Here is a 9,092-nt window from a genome sequence, read left to right as displayed (position 1 = left end):
AAATTCTTCGTTAAACATCAAAAGAAACATGTAAACAAGCCGGCATTCAACAGAACATGTGCCCTGCTATATTTAGCAATAAAGTAGATCGTAGTTAGATCACTACGCGCGGTGGTTCACTAGCGGCCACTCAGAGCGTTGCTTTCTTGCAAAACTCCGCCTACAAAGGTCACGAAAGGTCGACCGGTTCATGCAAAATGAGCTCAATTTTTATCGTTCAGAAAATCAAGTACGGATGTAAATATTTGATCATATACATTTCAGAGATATGTTTTAAACGTTAGTCAGACCATAAAGTAGACATTTTATTTATGCATTAAACAATAACCGAAGCAGCTATGAAACGGACATTATGAATTGCTTCTGTCCCTATGCGAATCTTATCATATTTACTCAAATATTTCACATTCTGTTTAAAGATTAAACAAAAATAAATGTGTGTTACATCAATACGTTCAATATCATACATAGTACTATATAAAAATGTACAACGTTTGTTAGAAAATCAGTCTTTATAACATGAACAAATACCTTTAACCAGAAGCCTAATATGCAGACTGCTTCGATTGTGTTTCATGCTGTATGATTTGTGTATTGCAAAATAACGGTGAATACTATTCAAATAAACAAGACTTTGGAATAAGGGAGTTTTTCGAATTGGAATTTCACTTTTTTATTATCGAAGCATATTTATTCGTGAACACCAAACTAAAGTGCATACAAAACATAAACGAAAGAAATGATGTCATTTCTAAAGTGACATCAATTGACATAAATATCGCGCGATTTAATATTAATTAATTTTTTTATAAGCATGCGATGAAAAAAAACAACAACAATAAAAAAGATCATGACAATGTATTGAAATAAATTGTTATCTTGCACAGGAACAAGCAAACTTTCTCTGTGTTATCAAAACAATGTCAACGGTTCATAAGTTGTGGTAGAACATACATGTATTGAAAGTTTATGTTTTAAAGTTCCCTTATCATTCAGAATTTAAATAAGCAATTCACATTTTCAAACAAAGTCAGTTTAACTTTGAAAACGATTGTGATTTTCAAACAACTGCAATTATTGTCTTTGACCTGTAACACTCGATTTAAACCATCAATTTAAACTAATAAAGCAATTGATAAAATTGATAGCTTGGTACAGAATAAAATTATCACTTCCATATAAGGTTATTTTTAAATGTTTGTTTAACCAAACGAATGCAAAACAAATACAAGAAAATTCTTAATATTTTAAAAAAATATTCAACGAACCATTGGTATACTCTGGCACTTGAAAACCTTTCGAAGGTCGTCTCTAAATGACTTGTTCATGAATGCGTAAATGAAAGGATTTGCGGAATGATATACAAAATACATGTAAAAAATCACGGCGTTAAACTCTATCGCTTGTAATCCCATAAGCCAAGCAGGCAAAAACGCAACCAGAAAAACAACGTTAACTACGCCAATAACGTTTTCTCCTTGATTGAAATTGATCGTGTAATATTTTTTGCTGTTGGTCTCAAAGGCTGCAACTCCACAGGCTTTCCGACGTCAACGTCGCCATCTCCATTTTCAAGACGTGGATCGCTCCGTCGGCCACTGTGAGGATTTACGCGAGTCACCGCCGTTAACTGCTTTTCAGCGTTCTTCAAATCAACCTGAATTTAAATCATCTTTAATAGTTTACATACTTTAAATATTGTTGTGATATTACATCCATAAGAAAGCTTTTTCCGTATCTTTATTTAGCTCATGAAAAATGGATGTCAATGAAAAATCACCATTAACGTTGATTAAGACAGGATTGGTCTTATCTCAGTTTGGCAACATTCTGTAGCTTATGTACAGCAGTAACATTTCAGGCTTGTACATTATATTTCCACTTCAGTGAAGGTTCTTTAATTTCAACAATTATCCGATGGCTATCAAAGCATTTATTGTACATGTAACAATATTTGAAAAAGCAGCAAACATATTCCAATTTATTCGCTGTTGATGCTTTAACAAACGTTATTTTCACCATAGTTAATTATCGATGTTTGTATTAACATAAATTGGCCATGAATTTTACCTTACAGCAAACAAGTCTAAGAACACATTACAAGGTGTTTTACATATGCACTTATATGGAATGACAGGGTCTAGCGCGGTTATATGGTCAAGTGGCTCCTTACCTTAAGTAACATTCCCTTCATGCAAAATTACAGTCATTTATCATGCTTAATACAATGAACGATATGTGTTCATAAAGAAAACTTAATAATAATGTTACGTGTGCATGTTATTTACTCCCTACAAGTTTGTTGAATTAAGAAAATATTTGACGAACAAAAACATAAAATCAGCAGCTTGATATTGAATATTTATGAAACATACCACCGTCATTAGGAACGTTGCCTTGATTCATGATATAATATAGAAGATTGGACAGGCTTTTTGTTGGGAAATCTGTAAGCGCACTGTATTTGTATACCATATTTATGAGAGAGAGTTAAAAATGGGTAGCATACTTGACAGAGTTAAAACATGGGGTACCTCCCATTCACCAACATGGTTATATGACAAACAACACTCGATTGAAGAATGTTGTAATAACGTGATTAATGATATGGCATTCTGTTACAGAGGGCTATACTCGACTCGAAAGGAATATATACATATACAGATTTAATAAGATTAACAAGGTGCAACCTAGTGAAATTAGAACTTGCAAACATTTATGAGGGTCGAATATGACACCCAGTATCATTTGTTTGCATTAAACACCTGTAAAATCATTCAAATGGATAACTTAATCATTGCCAAATGGATATGGTATAATATGGACTCTTTTATCACAAATAGCTTAATTCGGGATATTTGACAAAGAATATGGTACAATTTATTATTCAGTAACAATTTACACCTATTTTATAACTTTCATCAGTCGGACACAACCATATATAATCGAATTGGTCGCGTAAGACTGATTCAGCCCTAAATATTGCAATTCCAAGCTGTTGAGAGCATTAAATGCATTAAAAACATATTGTATACAAACTTACACCAGGAGGAAGGAGACTGGTAACGCCAGACGGATACAGACCGGAACGTTTTCTCCTGCTTCTTTTCGCTCGGTGTTTGTGTATTGACCGGTATATTAGGCCATAGAGGATGAAAACGACGGCAAAAGATAGCAGGTATGTCCCAGCGTACGCACGTTGATAAAAGTTCAGAAACTGTGGGCTAGTAAGAATATAATTAGGAGCGCATAGTCCTGTATAGGAAAGCTTATATCCTGCTTGCATTTCTGTTTTGTTGTTGTCAAATACACGATAGTCCCATTCATCCATTTCCAATTCATTTGAGCAATTGGTACATTCACCATGGTCAGCGGTATTAAATGTGGCATTTTGACCATATTTTACACTTTTAGTTTCATTGGTGCGGGCAAGAACGTCATTAGCAGGCACTATTATCTTGTAGGTGTAAACACCGTATGAGAGAGATGTGATAACTCCAAACGTAGATGCAACCAGCAGTAAGCACAACACGATAACTTTTGCACGAAATATATTGAGCACATGTAGAAATGGATGACAGATACAAAAGTACCTGTCAATTGCAATTGCCACCATTATGAAAGCGGCGAAAGGTACATTGCAAGTGATTAAGAACATATAAATCTGGCAGGCAACGTCATAGCTAACCATGTAATTAAGGTACACGACAACCTCTGTGAACGGCATAACAAACAAACAGGTGAAAAGGTCAGTTCCTGCAAGGCTCATGATGAATATGCCCGCAGTCGACTTTTCCTTCTTGTGTGAATAGATGTGAAGAACGAGTGAATTTCCTATTGTTCCGCAAATAGAAAACAATGAAAGCATCACCATAACGGTAACCACTGCCGGATCTTCCATTGTTGTGATTTAAAGACTAACAACGTCTGTCTGATATTTGATATCAACTCTCTTGTGTCCGTAGTCTGCATCAGTGATTGCTATGAATTCCTGCAGACATCTCGCTTGTCACACCCTAAAAATAAATGGGAACGACTGTTATGTCTTGAATATTCGGTATAGTTTGCAATTTTTTATCAACCAAGTATTTGAAAATTTAATTCATCTCTAGCAAGTATAAACAACAAAGGAAATTGATTTAACAGAAGCAAGAAGTTTGTGTTATGTATTCAGTGCCATTCAAATGTGCTGAATCGGTATGTTTTAAAAACATTTAATTATATTATATAAAGGGATGTTTTTGTCAGAAATATATATCCTGAAAATTCCCTCTCACATATTACCCAGCATATCCAATTAAAAACTATTTGTCGTAACCATTTGTGTAAGTTAATTATTCAAGGTGTCCTTCTCTCACCAAAGTGGTTGTCGGTTAGATCCCCATCAAAGGTACTTTCTTGTGGTGTCTTTATCGGCCTACTTATACTAATTTTTACTCAGGAAACTCAATGGTGATTCATTACTTCGTTCAGGTGTCTTCACTATCGCGCTTACAATTATATATAACAATTAAATCGAATGCCATCATTTTATTGCTGGTTTTTGTATCTAGTTAAGCAATGTTTTACGACTGCAAATAGTTTTGTACTTTGCATTATAATACTCAATAAAGTAAAACTTCTTATTGAGCATAGCTTGACAATTACTTCATTTAAAGAGACTTTTTCAACATAATACATTTACATTCGCGTAGTACTTTGTGTAAAGAAAATGTTGTATAACCAAACAAAACAAACGTTATAAAAACATTGTTTATTTTGATATTGCGCTATGCTATGACTAACCTGATGACAATTAACCAGCGGTATAAGACGTTACAATCATAAGCTATTTCTATCCAGATGTATACTGTTGATAACCTTTGTTTTACAATAATTACTCTGCTGCAAAAGATTGTTCAAATTCTTAATAATGATGAATCATTGTCCAAAATGTACGTATATAAAGACTAATCGCACTTATTCCTGCGTTTATGTTGTAAAAACGGTTACTCACTAAAACCTAGGAAGCGTGAGCCTGCTTCATGGAATGTGCTTGCGTGTCGTCCTGCAATCTAACAGATTTTGGTATAAGCTTTATAAAGACTGTATGTTAACCACGTTGTTGTTCATTTATATTCTTTTGACCAATGTTGAATATTAATCCTGTAGATTGATATTTCGACTTTATATCGTTTTTCTTTTGTGAAATTGAATATCACTCACATGTTATAATAGTCATTTAGTATCGACATAAATTATTTCTGTATTTTAAGTCAATTTAAGCGTTCGATAATTCAGGTCATCATTTAGGAACATTTTGAACACTTTGTTATTAAAATGTAAGGAGTATTAAAGAAACGATCTTCTTTCAAGGAAGGCAACTAGCCATAGACATAACTATTTCTACACGCTCTACCTCAACTTACGTATTGTTTGACATGATGGCTATGTTTAAGAAAACATAGTACCAGATTGACAAGGTAAACGTTCAATAAATAGCTAGAACACATCCGTATATATTTATACCAGCATGCTAACTAATACAATTATAAACTCTGCAAAACATGCTACCATTCGGATATATAAACAATGAACGCTCTATAATTATCGTGCTTCAGACAGTATTTTGTTCAACAATTGAAGGCCAATTGATAATGCAAAAATCAAAGACACATGTTTGGGCTTTTCGGCTGAGGTTATCTAAGCAACGGGTAAATAATAGGTTTATCATGCAAAGGATGCACCTAATTACAAGCATATAAAACACATTTTATCCAAGGCCTAGTTATCTGATGTCATGTAATGGAGTTATGAGTCCCTGATTAATCGAGGCCCTAAAACAAGACGAAAAATGCCACTGATACGTGTCTGCAATTTTACTATTATATGAATAGTATGCTCCATGATACATGATACAATTGAAATAAAAACAACAATGAAACCAAAATCCTGACTCCCATTTCACAAACAGTAGAAAATATAGTCTCATTAACACTATTATCCAAGTACCTGTTGTCAATGAATTATGCAGGGGAGCAACATAATTATAAAACTGTCTTAATATAAATTAACACACCTATACTTTCTTAAAACGTCGCAAATCTACAGATAATTTGGCAGATGGAAAATCAGTTTATATGTGAATATGTAAACAGGATTCAAACAGTGAATGTAAAAATCAAACTGCATCCTGTAAAGTTGCGTTATTTTTTAGCCATAATTTCAAATTACTCATTGTTGCCATTGACATAGGTATCATGTCATATTTGAATTACTTGGGATTTACTTGTCACACGTTGTAGCCTAATGTTTATAAAATGTACACTTATAATAACGTAGTAAACAATCATGACAGTAAGGTTTCGGTATACAAATTGAACAAGTCCTAATTAAGCCTATAACATTCCAAAATAAAACGAGTTTTTAATAACATAGTACAAATTGAAACCCATGAAAATGATTTCACATGATTATATTTTAGAGATGCTTTTGTTACTAAAATCATTAAACTGAAAATAGATCAGTTTTGAATGTCTATAGCTGTAACGATTTCTCGTGTGTATTACCAAAATTTTACAAGCTTGCGCAACATTTTGATATGTCAGTAGTTACGTTTTATGAATATATCTCCGGCTTCTATTCGCGATTTGAATTTAAAACCACTGCTCGCCGACGAACACTGCTCATTGAATTGTTTAACAGTCCTTTACACTCAAACGAAACTAAAGACCACAATTATATTGGTGATTTAAGATACTTTTGATTGAAATTTTACAAGCTTCTTAGCTTCTTAACAAGAACAAGGTATGAAATAAGCAATGCAACTGTGCTAAAATGTGAGTCCTTATCTACTGTACGTCAGAAGAATACACACCAACATTTATATTCCCGTGTTGCTTAGTTTACACGCGATGTTGGAATATACAACGCTTTTTAACAATGACAGATTCTTTATAAAAAAATAACGTTGCCATTTCCTTAATGTTATGAACATTATGCTTTGTTCCCTAAAGTTGTACAATGTTCCGCAGATCGAGACGGTAATACTATGAACTTGGTACTTTCTTATAATTTGCCTGTATAATTCCATGGTGGTAAAAATAATAATTAAATAGACAAACTTTCGCCTCAAACTTTCAAAATGAGGATGTCTAAAATATAGAAAAAAACTACTTTAAAATACACGGGTGCTTTTGCGGAAACCGATTTTGAATATCTGGAAAATGCCGCAACGTTTCGCTATTGGAATGAAGAGAAACCAATACAGTACAGCACTGCCCTGTAACTGCCACGAATATTCACAAATATTTGTCTTAAATCTGTTAAAGAGGTGCATATTATCTGACTGGAAAGAACATTCGTTTTGTTTATAATTTTAATAAAAAGAGCAAAGTATTGGTAAATTTCGCTTTTAACCCTACCAGTGCTATGAAATCCATTGAAAATAAAATCACAGTAAGATTATGGCTATTATCCTTGTTATTCAATTGCATAATGGTGATAAAAAACGACAGCAAAACAATGGTTCCAAACAAACCAAAATCGTTTTATGAAGACTTTCTTCTATAAGATATATTAGTTCAATACAAGGCACGCACCGGACAGGCAAACTATCAGTGAATGTAAAACTTGTCTAAGGGCTCATTCTAATAAAGTAAAAAATCAGATATCTGTTATAACACATACAATGGACGAATATTAAATCGATGTTTGGGCTTTGTCAATGAATATATATTTAAATGCCTGTTAGGTCTGTGTTGTTTTGTATTCTGTTTTTGTCAAGTATATTAATTATTGTGTTTCGACGATTTTGTAGTAAATAGAGTCACTGTTTACTTTCTTACTCCTTGGTGTGTCCATGTTGTTTAAATTGTAGTTTAAAATCACCATGTTTATGTGTTTTGTGCTGATATGTAAGGTCTTGAAACGTTCGCCTCACTATTTCTTTGCATAGTAAAGGACCATTGCGGTAATCAATTATAGTAAGTTATGACATTACTAAATGAAATTTAAACAAATCTTTTAAATAATGTATTGTTTTGATACTTGCACTGAACATGATATAACTCTTTAATTTTGATGAATTGAAGAAATGGTTTATTTAAATTGACAAATAAAGTTAATAACAAGGAAACACGTAAAAAAAGACATCAGCATGGCTTTGATATGGCTTCAAACTTTTTGGATTAGTTATTCAGACTGAGTCTATTTAACATATAAGTTACGTACAAAAGCGGTTATTATAATGAGTATTGGTTCATATGTCTAAATAAGATTCCGAGGAGTCTTGACCTAGATCTCAAAATGTGCTTACAATATATGACTTAATTTCATGACCGCAGTGGAATCCTAAATATCATCGTATGCAACTCCTTATTTGCAAGTCTTCAAATTATTGAATAAGTTGATTCATTACTATAAACCAGTATTAGGTTACAGCACATGTTATTGAAAACATCTGACACAATAATATGTATTCATAAGTAAGTATTGCTCTTCCAGGTTTAAAAAGAAAAAAAGATGAAAGGCACGATCTGGATTGCTTTTGCAAAGAAAATGTTAATAAAACGACCTCCAATTTGTGTTTGCAAATCCTAGATTTCGCAAACTCAAGTACCTTTTAAATACGGTGTAATCGAATACTGGCCTATACTTTAGTTAAAAGGCTTCATTTAGGTATGATTTTGGTGTTTTTTGTTTGCGAAATGTTTTTGGAAGTTTGTCTAATTGACCCGCCAACTTCGGGCCCCAGCGGGGTTTTCGCAGAAAAACACGGGGTTTTTCACTATCCCGCGGGATTTTTCTCCCGTTTTTCAAAAGCTGGGGAAAAATCCCGCGGGGTTTCAGTAATCAAAGATTCAAGTTATTTTAGCTCAAAACAACATCTTATATCAAAAGGAGCATTATGCTTCGACACCGAAAGTGAAATAACGCGAAACAAAAAAACCCCGCTTTTCAGTACGGGGTTTTTCTCCTGCGGGATAAAACTCCAAGATTTTACCGAAAATGCAAAATCCGTAAAACCCCCACTTCTGAGCTATTATATTATTGTTATGATGTTAATTATTACTTGTTTAAGGATTTTGAAATACTTGCTTTTTAATTAAAGA

At 33.2% G+C, this 9,092-nt stretch overlaps 1 pseudogene; it reads right to left on the bottom strand.

Moving 5' to 3' along the window:
- Positions 1 to 1,259: 1,259 nt before the first annotated feature.
- LOC128246174 (uncharacterized) lies at positions 1,260 to 3,616 on the bottom strand (annotated as a pseudogene).
- Between the last annotated feature and the right edge of the window lie 5,476 nt (positions 3,617 to 9,092).

The sequence above is a fragment of the Mya arenaria genome, chromosome 9, assembly GCF_026914265.1.
Source record: "Mya arenaria isolate MELC-2E11 chromosome 9, ASM2691426v1".
NCBI classification, from domain to species: domain Eukaryota; kingdom Metazoa; phylum Mollusca; class Bivalvia; order Myida; family Myidae; genus Mya; species Mya arenaria.
This window is presented reverse-complemented; position numbering and strand designations above follow the sequence as displayed.